The sequence below is a fragment of the Acanthopagrus latus genome, chromosome 11, assembly GCF_904848185.1.
Source record: "Acanthopagrus latus isolate v.2019 chromosome 11, fAcaLat1.1, whole genome shotgun sequence".
Classification (NCBI taxonomy): domain Eukaryota; kingdom Metazoa; phylum Chordata; class Actinopteri; order Spariformes; family Sparidae; genus Acanthopagrus; species Acanthopagrus latus.
Window position 1 is genome coordinate 3197378 of NC_051049.1, and position 14687 is coordinate 3212064.

Here is a 14687-nt window from a genome sequence, read left to right on the forward strand (position 1 = left end):
TAAGAGACTAAACAGACTCAGAAATAGACACAGGGACAGAGGGAGAATGACAAAGTAGCATATAAGCCTTGAAGTATATGAAGGTGATCGCAATACAGACTAAATGCCCCAGATCCCTCCCAGAGAGAAACTGATTGGTGTAAACAGGACTGAAATTGAAGTGAGAATGGAGGAACGGATGATTTAGCCGACGGAAATAGAGACAAAACAAATACAAATAAAGACGCTATAGGAGCCAGTTAGAGAAGGAAAGAGCAGGAACCGACCACAAGAACTAAATGACAGAGCAGGAAATAATGAGAAACACTGAAGCCGGGAAGAGATTCAGACAGACGAGATGGTTAAACGATGCAACAACAGACATTTGCAAAGTGAAAGTATTTGATAACAATCATGACAGTCAGTTATATATGACCTGAAGATATAAAATACACAATGATGATATTTAATCTTTAAACTGATAACTGGGAAAAGCTGTTTCTTTTGGACCCTGTTCACAGATCCATAGGAAGGCAAACTTTACCATCAGTGAACACAGTCAATTTTTTTTTATTTTTTTTGTAGAAGGTACAGAGTCAGGCTCAATCGAACTGATCTTGTATTGCTGCTGGATTCAGGACTGTGATTCAATATGTCTCATACCCACATAGATCAGAGCAGACTTGTTATCGGCTGCTTGTTAATTAGTGGTGCATCAAACTGCTGCCAGTTATGATGTTCTTTCCAGCATTTTCAGTCGAATCTAATTATCTTTGGGGCTGTTTGGACTGTTCGGACCTTTTTTCATGTAGCGTGTACATGTCGGGTTTGGTTAAGGTGTTTCAGGGATTGCTTTCTGATAGGATCCAAATGTGTAGATCTCTGATCTGCAGTACAAAAGGCTCAATAAAAGCCCAGTGTTACATTATGCAAATGTACAATTATAATTCCATCATTTCAATTCAAAACTCTCAAAAAATGCCAGTTCTCCGCCCAGATTTAACATGATGACTAATAACATCCGTAGTTTCACCTGTTTTTTCCCTTCATTTTTAGAAAAAACACGAACAGTCACACCTTTCAAAATATGCTCTTATTTAACCTTTAATGAACTTCAGGATTGTCAGAGCACTTAAAGTTTTCATCTTACGTTCGAAGTGCCTTCTTTCAATTTCACTTTCTCCCTTTGAGCTCTATTCCTGCTTATCATTGACTTTATGGTTTATCATGGTTTATCTCACATATCGACACATTGCTTGAAATGAGCAGATAGATTTCGGTAGGTTTACATGGACAGGAAATGGGGGAGGGAGAGATAAATGAGGCAAAAGGGTTCAGGTGGTTGTAACGGGACCTGGAACCGTGTTAGTACATGGGGGACAGACTCTCCCAAGTGACTGGAACTCTCCAAAAGTTTGTAATTTCTTGAGCGATTATTGTTCAACTACAAGACATGCCCAGCTCGTGCTCATTACCTCACATTCTATGACATTTTGTGTCTTGAAAGTACATTTTTCCCTCAAACTTTGAATTAGCACAGAGCAGGTACCCAACAGCACAAACGAGTGTCTCGTACAGAGTAAAATGTGACGATACAAAGCAGGAAAATATGTCAACACCTGTATCTATGATGAAGGAAAATCCTCACTGGGTCACTCACTGAATATTATTCATTCAAGTTTGTAAAAAGTCAAGTTCTATATAGTTTTCTAATTAATAATAAATACTCCGCCCCTCATCATTAAACATCGTGCTGTGATGAACCAATCGTAACCATTGGCTCTAGTCTTCCCATCAATTACGCAACACTGTAACGCAGATGTTTTCAATGTTAATCTCGCTTTTGTTACTTCCTACTTTTGTAGGGATTACCCTTTAAATATCCACCATTTTAATTGAAGTATCTGTAATCTGATTACTGTGCCCTATAAGAGAGAAAAGGCTTTTTTTTTTTTTTTTTGCAAATCTGATTTGGGTAATGCATTTGCTTCCCAGGCTTGTCCACTGCCTTCTTGATAAAAGCTCAACAAGAGGGGATCATTAAAGCGGCCATAAAATGGAGATTACAGCGGAGCGAGACAGAGGAGGGAAAACCGAGGCTTTTCCATCCACTAAGATCAAAGCCTTGGCTTGTGTGTTGATAGATTGGACTTATCTCCGTGCTATTGCTTGTAGGGCCCGAGGCTTCCTACTTAGACACCGTGGCCCCTCAGACTTCTCCCGGAGATCAGCAGTGAACAAACAATTTAGAGAGGTCGGCATCTATAAATGTATTCCAGCAAGAAAACCCAAGGCTACTACAATGTCTGTCTCTACTACTGTGTTAGGAACCACTTGACCAGCCAGTTCAATATATTCTGCAGGGGAAAATGGAACAGTTGGACCGATTACAACATAAATACTGTCGGCCTGTCAATCAAGTTTTCTGAAGTACTAGGAGTTTTGTCTGTACGCCCCAAATCTGATGAAATATAACTTTAGGCCATGTTACATCTCTGCATGTGTTGTGGTCGCTACCCATCATGAACATGTTGGAGAAAACACCAATGAAGGACGAGTGAACCACCATAGTTCTGTTACAGTACGTCTGGATAGCCACTGTATCCCCTGCATCTGATTAAACCGTCGCTTCTTCATATATAAAAGACTGAATAGGTCAATTGCTTGTGACTCCCAAAACAACATATATCACTTTAAGGTTAGGTTTAGACAAGGAAATGACTTGGATAGGTGAAGACTGAGCAGATTTTCAAAGGCATCCGCGTATCTTGAATCTAAAAGCAGATCTTCTTTGTTTTAAGCCTTGAGTGAGGAACAAAAAAACAAACCCTGATCGCAGGACCTCACAGATCTGCTGGTAATGTAGTCCTTCAGTATATCTCTGCTGTAGGCAGGTGCCTGACCATGAGTGACCCCTTTAACTCATTTAACCTTTTTTCAGCCTGGTAATAACAGTAAAATGTAGTCAGCCATCTTGGGATCTGGGACCATTAAGATGCAGTGCCACTATTATCATGCAGGGACCCACCATAAATGGGTCTACCACCTGTTACGGGGGGCACAATTCACTGAAGGATGACCAGACATCTGCATAATACAGACCTCACAATCCATCTCAACACCACCCAGTCGCTCACCCCCAACTCCCTCTCTCACCTCTCTGTCTACACTACTTTGTAGTCATGAGAAATCGGTAGAATAAAAACAAAAGGAAAAGTGTGTCCCTCCTTTGCTGTATATGTGCAGAGAGAAGACTCAAACGCTGCAGTGCTAACACAAGTATCAACACTGTCGGGAATCTCACCCCTGTTCAAAATAAAGTGCAATTATGTACAGACAAACACACACACGCACATACACACATATACACGTGTATGCATACTTGCAAATGTGAGCAATAATCACAGCCAGACTGTGGGACCTCCACTTCAAGCTCAAAGCATTTGAACTAAATGTGTGGAGAATGGGAAGGTACTGTGCATGTAATTGTAGTTTGCCCACTCCAGCGAGGAAAAGTTATTTTGGGCCAGCTTTGGGGACAGTTTGGTTAAGATGTCCTGAAAATTTCAGTGCTCCTGAGTTATTCACCTTCATCATAATTCAGAACACTCACCTTTGTGACGACACTCAAAACAGACGGGCTCTCTCCGGTGCTTTAACCAGCAGGATGAGGTTTGAAAAACAACAATCTGCTGTTTCGCTCACACTTGAATTCAGGAGCGTGACGATCTCTGGGCAATCTTAAGGACAAAGACTTTGTCTAAGCACGTAAGCTTGCTGTGTTAAACCTATTCAGATCCAACCGTTGTTGTGTTTCTTTCCAGTTCTGCACTACATCTAGTAACTGGGTTAAATGAGATATCCAAAAAACTCGGTTTCAAACAGGGTCTCTTCATTTATTGTGTTCTGAGATGAACAAATGAACCAAAGTAAGCAAATAAATATGTCTACAGTTAATCTCCTATAGCTCTGTAGACACACAAAGATAAACGTTTTCTAGCTCACTATTTCTTTCTTAAAGCAGCTCATAAACATCTGCAATTTATTTATAAGCGCTAGAAATGACTAATGTTGAATCATTATGTGACATTTCTATGTGAAACATTTGACGAAGACGAAAGGACGATGGACAGTTTTTGTAATGCTGTTTGATGTGACATCCTCCGAAAGAAAAAAAAGAAAAAAAAGGTCGTGCAGACATTCGTTGACAACTCGTGACACTTTGGATGTTTGAATTTCAGCTGGTACCAAAAAAGTTCAGAGTCTTGATAATTAAATCTGGCAAGCACCTTAACAGCTGAGCACTCTTGTTCATTAGCAATGGGCAATAATTCAGAAGTGCTTGGAGTGTCAAGGGGAGCCATCGCAGGCATATAAGTCAAGCTGGGCTCACAGTTTGCATAGTGCAGAACGATCTGAGCCGAGAACCAAAGCCCCAAGGAAAAGCGTGTTAGTCACTACCCAGCTGTGTAAATAAGCTAAACTTTGAACTTAAGTTGTACCTCAGTTTACAGTTGTAATGCATACATCTGAATCGCTGGCGGTTAGTTCGGTGATAAGAGAGTGGAGGAGGAGGGAGACGGAGAGCTTTTGTCAATGTCTCAGGATGCAGTTTGTACCAGTGCAGAGCAACAACTTGGTTAAAAAATACATATATGTGTTTGTGCCAGGAGTAGATAACACGTGCTCGCAGCTAGAGTTTGTTTTGGGGGCCTTGAGAGTCCAGTTTCAATATGTTGGTTAAAAGGCCTGGTTATCATCCATCAAGTTGTGCCCACATTATTCTCCATTTATCAGAGGACAAGGTTCAAACATAGATAAAAAAGGAACGCAATCATTCGCAATCATACTGTGATTATGGACAGCGGTTTTACAAAGCGTTCCAGAGCCCATGTAGTAATATCCTTTATACAATCATCATCACAACCTTCCCAGTACCAACTAATCTAAACCATGTTTGCTAGCATTAAATTTAGATAAAGCATATATTTATATATATTGAGTGTACTTCAACAAGGATTTGTAAAAGATCACATTCTGTTCCTGTAGTCTCAGAAATCCACATTCACATGGGACGTTACAAATATAATCGAACATTCTGGGAGCAATTCTTTGATGAACGCTCATCAGACGGCGCTCAGGTTGAGGAGAGAGAGAGACAAACTGGGGGATTGATAATATCTCTGCCAGTCAGTCAGCCAATCAACCAGCCTGTCAGCCGGTGAAGAAGTGCTGGAGTCAGTCAGCCAACCAGCCACACGTTCGGTCTTAACAGCCCAGTTTACAACAGCCTGCTATAAAACACGAGCCGCTGACAGCCACAGTCACTTCTGTCTGACACTCTGCGGAGTTGCCATGACGTTACTACAGCAGCGGTCTGCATCGCCGCGATGACAAGCTCCTTTATCACCTGTTAACAGGAGGTAGAGTTTGCGCGTGTGCACTTTTGAGAAAGCAGTGAAGCAAGTACGAGCTGTACGTACGTGTTGGTTAGGCGTGTGTGTGTGTGTGTGTGTGTGTGAGGTTGTGTCTGTAGCTGTTTGTGTATGTGTGAGTGTGTGCGACAGAGACGGGCACGAGTGTGTATGAGAGCTGACAGAGGCATCCAGGTTGACAGCCTTTGTAATGGAGGAGAAGGTAATTTGTTAGACGGATCCTCCTCTGCGGCCGCCTGCATGTCTCCCTCTGTTCATCCTGCTTTCCATCGCTCTCCCTCCATCGCATCTCCTGTAAATCTCTCTCAACCACTCTTTCTTTCCCACTTACCCTCCATCTCTCAACATCCTTCTTGTCCGACGCACCTCCTCCATCCCTCTCTCCCTCCTCCTCCCCTCGCCCAGCTCAGGCCCCTCATCCATCAGGCCTAATGATTAAGCTGCTGCCCTGCTCATCTGAGCCCCAGCTTCATATTTCCCAGAGCTGAAAACTGGCTTCAGCAGCCGAGCAAACTGAGGCATAGCCTTTATACAAGGACTCTGATTAGATACCACTTATTCATTTTTAGCTAACCAAATAGTTATTTCTTAATTTTATGCATAAGAAGAGGAGGTCTGTGGAAAGGCTGTTGATTTATCACTAATCTGTTGTGGAATTTCCTATTGTGTAGTTGCAGATACCTTACATTTTGTGCCACAACCATCTAATACCATTCAGTCCTCCAAAAACTGACTGTTTTCAAAACCTGATGCCAGACTGAGTCTCCGATCGGAGCTCTGGAGCCATAACTCGGCACCGATGGTTGTCAGACTTAAGATTTTTTCACCACATAGCCCGTCTCAACAAACACCACTTTGGATGCCGTGTGTCCAGTTGGTTCATCAGGACTCCTGAGATCAAGTTTTGGATGGGTGAAACCAGAAAGACAGTAATCGACTCCATCACACACTGTCAGGAGAGTTAATCAGGGAACAACTGAGGGCGAGTTCGGTCTCTTATCCTCCTCCTTTGTAAATGTCACGCATATCGGGAGCAACATCTGTATGACATAATAATCACCGATGATTCAGGAGGATGTTTCTGTCCAGACCGTTTTATTCAAAAGAAAAATAGCTGAGTGAAGAGTCAGTCGTTTTCCAGAACAAAGCCAATCTGCAAACACCACTGCTGGAAAAAGTTTGTGCATCCCAGGAGAAAAACTCAAGATACACGGAAAAGTTTCCTTTTAGCCTCCCAGACATGTTACCATCGATCATGTCTGTCCAACAGCACAAAACTAAGAGAAAGGAAGTTCAGTCTTCGTGCCTGAGTTCATGCCGTCCATCAGTCTGCTTGCAGTTCTTGCAATGGTGGCGTGTCTAAAAGTTAATTCTTCTAAAAAATGAAATTATTATCATTATGTACAGTGTGTAACAAAATGGCATTAAGCATCAGATAGAGAGGTGTTTATATTGTGTTGTTTTGAATATTTGCTTTATATTTGTGCAGAAGGACCAGAACAGTGATGCTGGTTTGGTAAAAACAAAGCTGTAATAGAACTAAATTCACCATCGTGTCATGCAAAGTGTTACAAGTGTTGAGAGATTGCTCTTCATGCATGGTTTAGAAAGGGGCTTTTGTTTGAATAAGTTGCGTGTCAAGCAGAATATAATTATCTGCAGAATAAAATTATCTGCAGACTACACGGGCCGACGGCTGTTGCAAGAGGAGGCAATAATAAAAGTTTTATTTTTTTAAATCAGATCAGAATAAAACATGTCCACGAGCATCAGAGAAGATTGAGGGTGCTCTGTGACTCCGACAGAACTTCACTCGTCTGTCAGTCTCCTTTTTCATTTTCTACCTTTTCTTGGCATGTTCTTTTTTTTTTTTAATACAGTAACAGAACATTAACGGCTTCGGTGTGATGAATATAATCCTTTCTATTACAGCAGTGAATCACTCCAGCAACATGCACTTTCTCCCACCATACAAAAATGTAGCCAGAAATATATAACGATGACTGAACAGAACATACTGTACATCTGCATGATAAGGTTGACCTCAAATGCTAGAAACCATCTTTCAGAAACATGAATTCGATGTGTTTTATTTCGACTCGTCTGCTGACAGGAAGGGGGAGCAGTTTATGATCCACACTGCAGTCGGCCACCAGGAGGGATCAGGATGTTTCGGTTCGTGTCATCCATCATTATATCACGTGACGTTTTAACAACAATACAAGATGACAGACATGAGTGTATTCAGCCTGCTGCTGGTGTGTGGCAGCGTCTGTGTTAACACTCCTGTGTTTCATCTTTTTATCCAACTCTAATTGTGATAACTGTGTAATTTGTTTTCATGGTTGCAGTCCGTCCTGGGTAACTGCTTTGTAGCAACAGGTCATTTTTGGTTCGTGCTCCACATCTATTCCTGTTGGTCTTAGTTTTAGTTCTCGTGCTGTAAAAGGTTTGCAGCGCGGATAATGTTCATTTTGTTTAAGTGATCAGGATTAAAAGGCTTCGTCTGAGCTTCAGGTCTTCATGCTCGTTGGTGTTATTTTGTTTTGTCTTTTAGACTTCAATGTTCACTTCCCCATTTGCGCTAACTGTGGTGGTAATGTTCTCAGTGTGAGGGAGCAAAACTGTCCATGCGTGTCACCCAATGCTGAAACACTCAGCAAATGGTGTCAGTGAAGCCCAGATTAAAAAGTGGCAGTAATTAATAGTCGGCATAACTCAAGTTGTGCTGGTGGAACAGGAACAGGTTGCATGATTCAAAGCAAAGTACCGAAGTCGTTGACAATCACTGACCACCACAGCCAACTGGACGATATATGGAAAGCTCAGACTCATAAAAGAGACGTCTGAACTGTTGACAGGACACCTCGAACTGCAAGCAACGTCAGTTTAGACACTTTGTGTGTTGAATTTTTGATCCACTGAGGTCATATATTAGTAAAAAACCTTCCTTGAGCCGTGAACAACAATTTAATAATCTGTGACATCATCACAACATAAAGTCGCCGGGCGGAGCCAGAACCCAGCGTAGGGGAGAGACTGAGCGAGAGGGAAACCTGGAAAAGCTAGAAAACATTTTGTTGTGTTTGCGTCAGTCGAGCAGTACGTACCGGACTGGTTGGGTCTGCTACCCTGTTCTGAATAATACATATCTGGACTATATTAATCATCAAAGTTAGGCATAGTCAGGTGTGGCTCAGCCTCCATATGAGCACACCTGACTGGTCTGCGGTGCACAAATAATGAAGCCGCTGGACTCCTGAAGGTTATTTTTTCCTGCACGGTTGAAGGCGTCGCAGCTTAAGTGACCGACTGCCTGTCGTCTCCCCCGGATTCTTTGGGAGCTCCGAAAGTCCTCTCTCCATTTTGCTGGTGTTAATTATTTTACGGAGTGGAGAGCCGAGCTGCTTTGATGCCAGAAGATGTCTTTCTCTTCTTTTCTTCCTCTGTGCATGAATACTCCAGTGAGCCCCGGCTTCTTCTTACTCCCACTCTGCTCTCGCTCTATTAGTCACTCCCCGCAATCTGCCCTGCAGTGGTGTTACAAGTCCCGCTAAAGCCAATTAAAGCAGCCAGAAACAAATTTCTAATTTGGCAAAATGGCACTTAAATTGAAATTGTTAAAAGATGTATGTGGGTCTAAACCCCACTGATGAGTGTGTATATGTGCCCACTCACGCCCGAAAGGATGCGTGCACTCGTATCAGCACACGTGCACATAAACTCATTCAGGCGCGCAAAAATGACTTTACACCCCTAATAAAACACGTCTACATGACAGACACTTGGCTGTGTGTGCATCTTTTAAACACCACACACACACACACAGGCTGTAGGCTGAGCTGGCAGGTATAGCGCTCTAACTTTTAAACCCCATGTCTGATGAATTATTAAACCAAAACATAACGCAGCTCCGCTCCTCATGGTGTCAAGGAACACCACTGGATGAACGCATAGCAAAACAGCCCAAGGCTTCTTTACTGGGATGACTGGGAGTGCTTCTGCTCTGGTTTTTGTTATTACCGTCTCGCTTTTGTATTCTCTTCATGCCCTCTTTTCCTTGTTATCGCTGCTACTGTATCCCTTCTTCTTCTCCAGCACACAGTTTCACACCGGTGCTGAAGATGCCGAGGATAAAAAATTGATTGGCATTACAATTTAATCAATAGACGAACATGAAAATGTGATGCGGGCTGCTCCCGGGGAATCTGCTGATGGTGAGGAGTTAGATGTCGATGCGAGAAAAGGGGAAACGCCCGGGAGACCCGAAGATTCAGGCCGGCACACACACGGAGACGCCCCGGCTGTGAGCTGTATGGGCGGATTCGGTGTGTGCGCTGTCATTTAAAGTATTTCTCCTGGGAGTCAAAGAAGAGGTGTTATCAGGCTCCGATGATTGGCAGGCAGGGGAGAGGTGAGGTTTTCATTGTGTTTGCTGGGGATTAAAGATGAATGTGAGAGAGATCACTCTCCCTCAAGACCCAATCTGTGTGCATGGATTATGTGTGTGTGTGTGTGTGTGTGTGTGTGTGTGTGTGTGTGTGTGTGTGTGTGTGTGTGTGTGTGTGTGTGTGTGTGTCTCCTCCATTGCTGTCACATCTGATCACAGCCCATCAAGCCGGCTGAAAGCTGAGCTGACAGAACTGTTTAATAAACACAGGCGCGGCCGACACAGACACAAAGGTAGGAAACTTTAAAGAGACAATAAGATCCCTCCGTCGCCCATCAGCTCTCCATCAGCTCTCCTTATTTATATACTGATTAATAGAGACACCTTCTGCCAGACCTAAGACAGGTATGTGGTTGTATTGAATATAAAATACCAGGGACGGCTGTTTACCTGAAGGTACTGGTTTAAGTTTTGGGCTGTTGTTATTATTGTTATAATGCTAGCGATGGCACAACTCATCAGGAAAATGAGATTAGTGTAACATTTTTACATTAGCAGTAGATAAAATGACTGCATGTTTTTAAATGTGTGTCCTGCAGTGAGAACACAGAGAAGAACCGTCGCAGGTTCCCGTCGGAGCTGCAAAGTGTTTTTCAGCTCTTTGTTTCAATTCTTTTGGTCATCATGTTGCTGTTTTCAAAAAAAGCTCAGTTATATCAACCGTTCACTTCCTGCCTGGAGTTCAGTGGCAGACGGTGAAAGCAGCTGGTGAACACAGCTGAGGAGCTGGTGGAGACCAAACCAGAGCTGAAAGGAGAGTGAAATGACTTCAGATGAACGTTGCCCTGCACATTTTACCAGATGAAAGTTGTTAGTACTTGACTTACAGCTATTTTGTTGAACCATCTTCAAGTGGCCAAATAAGAGTTTGTGCATGTTTAAGATTAATTGTAACACAGGTGATCGATCGATTAAGTGTCCGATTGCTGATATCCATATTCATAGCGGGGGGTACAAAAATAACTTTATCGATATATATCGGACAGTACACACACACTTTTCTGCAAATATCCCTCAAATGTGGTTATCAAACAGGTACAACATGATTTGTTGTGGAGGCAGAACATTTTACAGATTAAACTAGAGTGACGTCTTATTTCCTTTATGTTAAAAACAACAATTCAATGTTTTGTATCTTTTTGCGTCTGTTAAGTGTGATTATTATGCGTGTTTATTCTCCATCTTTGATCAGATTAATTTCCTAGCTTGGCTTTAATTGGCTCTTCAGCAGAGGTCTGATTGGGCGACAGGTGACAACACACCTGTGTTTTTGGCCTCGTGTCAGCGAGGAGGCTTTAATACAGTCAAGCAGTCTGTGCAGTTATAAACTCTTCATCTGGCTAAATGCTCGTGTCACAGTTGTTGCATATGCTCATCTTGAACTTTTCGTGGTGTGACACATTTTGTTTTAGTCGTGCATAACTTGTCAGCTTTGTTGCCATTTATGATACAATAAGTCGGTAGCGTTTCGCAGTCGGTGCGTGCGTTTGCATCGACAAGTGTTAATGCGAAGCGTTATGTAGAGCAAATGATCCACCAGGGACACGAGGAGGATTTTGTTTTCTGTCTGTGTTCTCATCACTTCAAATCTGGGACAGTCTCCCAAAAACCTGCTGTATTCCTCACTTCCTTTTTTTTTTTTGTAATGCAAACTTCAGTTGACTCCGCGTCGCTCTTTGAGTTAGCGGCAGCACCATATGTTTCCTGGGAGCACAAAGAACATTTGATTCTTTTAATGGCGCTCTCCTCTCCTCTTCCTCCTCTCTGATGTGTTTCCACCTTTTCTTCTCTCTCATTTCTCACGGCCTCTGCTGTTCTTCCTCCTGCGTTTCTTCTTCATCTTTTTCTACTTTTATCCCAACTTCCACTCCTATTCGTTGTCATCCTCGTCTCTTCTTCCTCTTCCCTCTTTCATCTCCTTTCTCTCGAGCCTTTTTTTCCCTTTGTTTTCCTACTTCTACCACCCACCCTTCCTCCTCCTCCTCCTCTTCCTCCTCCTCCTCTTGTTCTCTCCTCAGGTCAAGTGATTCCTGACCTCCAGGTATAACAGAAATCCTCCCCGACACACTTCATAGCAGCGGCAGACATATACGCGACATGAATATTCATACTTTGCTCTTGGCGCTGTGTATACTCTGCACTCTGTGCAGATATTATACTTTTTCTCTGTTTCACTCGATTTTTTTTTTTTTTTTGTGATGTCTGTACGGACAAAAAACAGGTGTAGTTGTTTGAACGGTGTAACGTGAGGACGTGTAAGGACTCTGCGTGGGTTGATTTATTCAGAAAAAGAGAAAAAAAAAAGGCCCAGGCTATTGTTTTGCTGACACACACACACACACACACACACACACACATCCAAACCCCCAGTGAGACGAGCTTTTATACAAACACAGCAATATGGAACCACTTGACCTGGAAGGCTGAGCGCTGAGAATCAAGGTTGAGTGACTTACTGAAGGGCACGGCAGCAATTCAGCACCTGGATGGAAACTATGAACATCCAGTTTCCCCACAAAGTACAGACACAAAACACCAGGAGGAGTGTGATCTGCACACTGCAAATGTCAGTGTGTGTGTGTGTGTGTGTGTGTGTGTGTGTGTGTGTTCCTACCACCTTAAGGTCAATAAAAAAGGTCAAATTTGAATTTTACAAGCGAAAACAAAGCAACAAAGCATCCTAACATTTTAACATTTCATCATCGCTGCAGCTCAGTAACGCAGAGCGTATAAATGACTAATGCAGATTGTTTCACTCGCAGCGTGAGACGTGAGGCATTTCATTTCAAATAGCTGGCAGATAAATAACCCTGAATATCTTTGAATGTTCCGTTTGTGTGTTTGTTTGTTACATAATAATTAGCAGCTGATTAAGTAACAACTCGCCTCCTTTCCTTTGTTTCAACATTCGTGACCTTTGGAGTTTTACTGCTAACTTGCTGCAGCGCTTCGAGTCATCAGCAGGGCTTGAAATTTTTTTTTTGGGATAAATTCTCATTTCAAAGTTACAGGCTGCACTAAATTTCTACCAGCAGAAGCTGTTTTCATGACAGTGACCGACTGAGTTCATTCTCTGCATTTATTTCAACATAAAAATCAGAGACATGATATTACAAATCTGTATCCATAAACACTTTATGTCAATAATGTAAAATAAACTTGATTTGCCACTTAAACCGACAGTAGACACTTTTTAGCTTGCAGTATTGAAGGGAATAGACTGCTTCCCTATGAGCCTCGTTTTCACAATTGTGTTGGTGGCTGGACTTGAGAAAAGCGATTGGTCGCATCACAGCACCGAGGCACCAAAACAGGAAGAGGCATCGTTTCCCCCAGCCGCTGTCTCCAGCTAACGGTGGAACAACTGGAATAAACTTTACACTGCGATAGAAAAAGAACCCCGCTGATGGCAAAGAGAGACGGAAGTCAAGGTAGAATAAGATTGAACGGACGGTGAGCACCAGCGACTCGTGTTTCCTGCTCATTCTTACAACCAGATCATCAGTAAGTAACCAAACCTGAAGACGTTTTAATACAGATGTCAACAACTGTCTAACTTCTTAGCACTGAGATCACGGTCTCTTGGTCAAATCTGGATTTTGTGGGGGTTTTTTGTTTGTTTTTATTTTTTTGCTTTGGACAGTGTCCAGGTCGGAGCAACTCAGTTCAGCACTGGCAAGTAATTATTTACCCTGTTACGCTCTTGTTGGGCCTGAATCTTAAAATGTGCACGTCTGTAGTGAAACTGTGGCGTCAGGTCACTCGCTCTCTGTTAGCTTAGCAGCATCGTTAAGTTCAAGCCCATAGATCTGAATGTGGGTGTGTTAAAGAAACTGGACACCAGCTGAAAGTTTATTTGCATACATCAGGGTTTAATTATGACCACAGCAGCTCCTCCTCTGAGTCCCTGTCCTCCTGATTTACACATTTTGTCTGCTGAACTTGTAATAACACATTCATTGGGTTATTCTTCCTCTTCTTCTTCCTCACCAACCTTTTCCCTTTAATACACTCCTGCGTTTCACACTTGCTCTTCAGACGCAAACATATGTGAAAAATGACCCTCGGAAAGCACCCCGAGGCTTTTTTTGCAAATTCAGTGGAAGGAGCCCGTCAACCTTTTAAATGCACATGAAGTAAGAAGAAAAGGTTTTGTGTCACACACAGAAGTGACGAGCAAACCTCAGCATCAGTCACTGCACTGACATACAGATGTTCTCCGTATTAAACACAAGCTATACTGTACAACATCTGTCAGTCTGCAGTCTATACTGGCTCCTGACCCCCTCGTGAAGCACGTTCACGCACACACAGATACGACCATCTGCTGCTGTAACGAGCGTGGCTGAGTGCCGCCATTTGCGGCATCAATCTTCGGGGCTACATATGTCATGCGATGCCATGCAGAGACAGCAGGCGGGAGGGGTTGGAGGAAGTGGTGATGGTGGTGCTCTGAGGGGGGGGACGAGCCTCTATGGTCACCAAAGTGTGAATTAATTAGCACCGTGTCTGAGGGTTCTCGTTCACATCTCTCCAATATGTCACGCTCTGCGATCTAACAAGGCCTCGAGCAGATAAAAAGTGCAAGCTGAAGCAAAGTCACTCTGGCACATCCTCGACTCGTCCTCCGGCACATGAGCCCAGTCTGAATGGAGGAGATGACTTCTTCTTATTTTTTATTTCTTCTCCTGGCTGTGTGCTCAGTGAGTCGGGGATAAAAGAAAAAAAAAACAACAAAAAAACACGGATAGCGCCTCGCTCCCTTTTAGTTAAAGGTTTGTTTTCTTGACATCCTGATTACCTGAAGATGATGATAACGATCG

The 14687-nt window shown here is 42.9% G+C and overlaps 1 protein-coding gene across 3 annotated transcripts in view; it reads left to right on the forward strand.

The window, feature by feature from the left end:
* Window positions 1-14687, forward strand: part of LOC119028127 (inactive N-acetylated-alpha-linked acidic dipeptidase-like protein 2) — a 393803-nt gene that overhangs the window by 337921 nt on the left and 41195 nt on the right. The gene's annotated exons all lie outside the window — the stretch shown is intronic.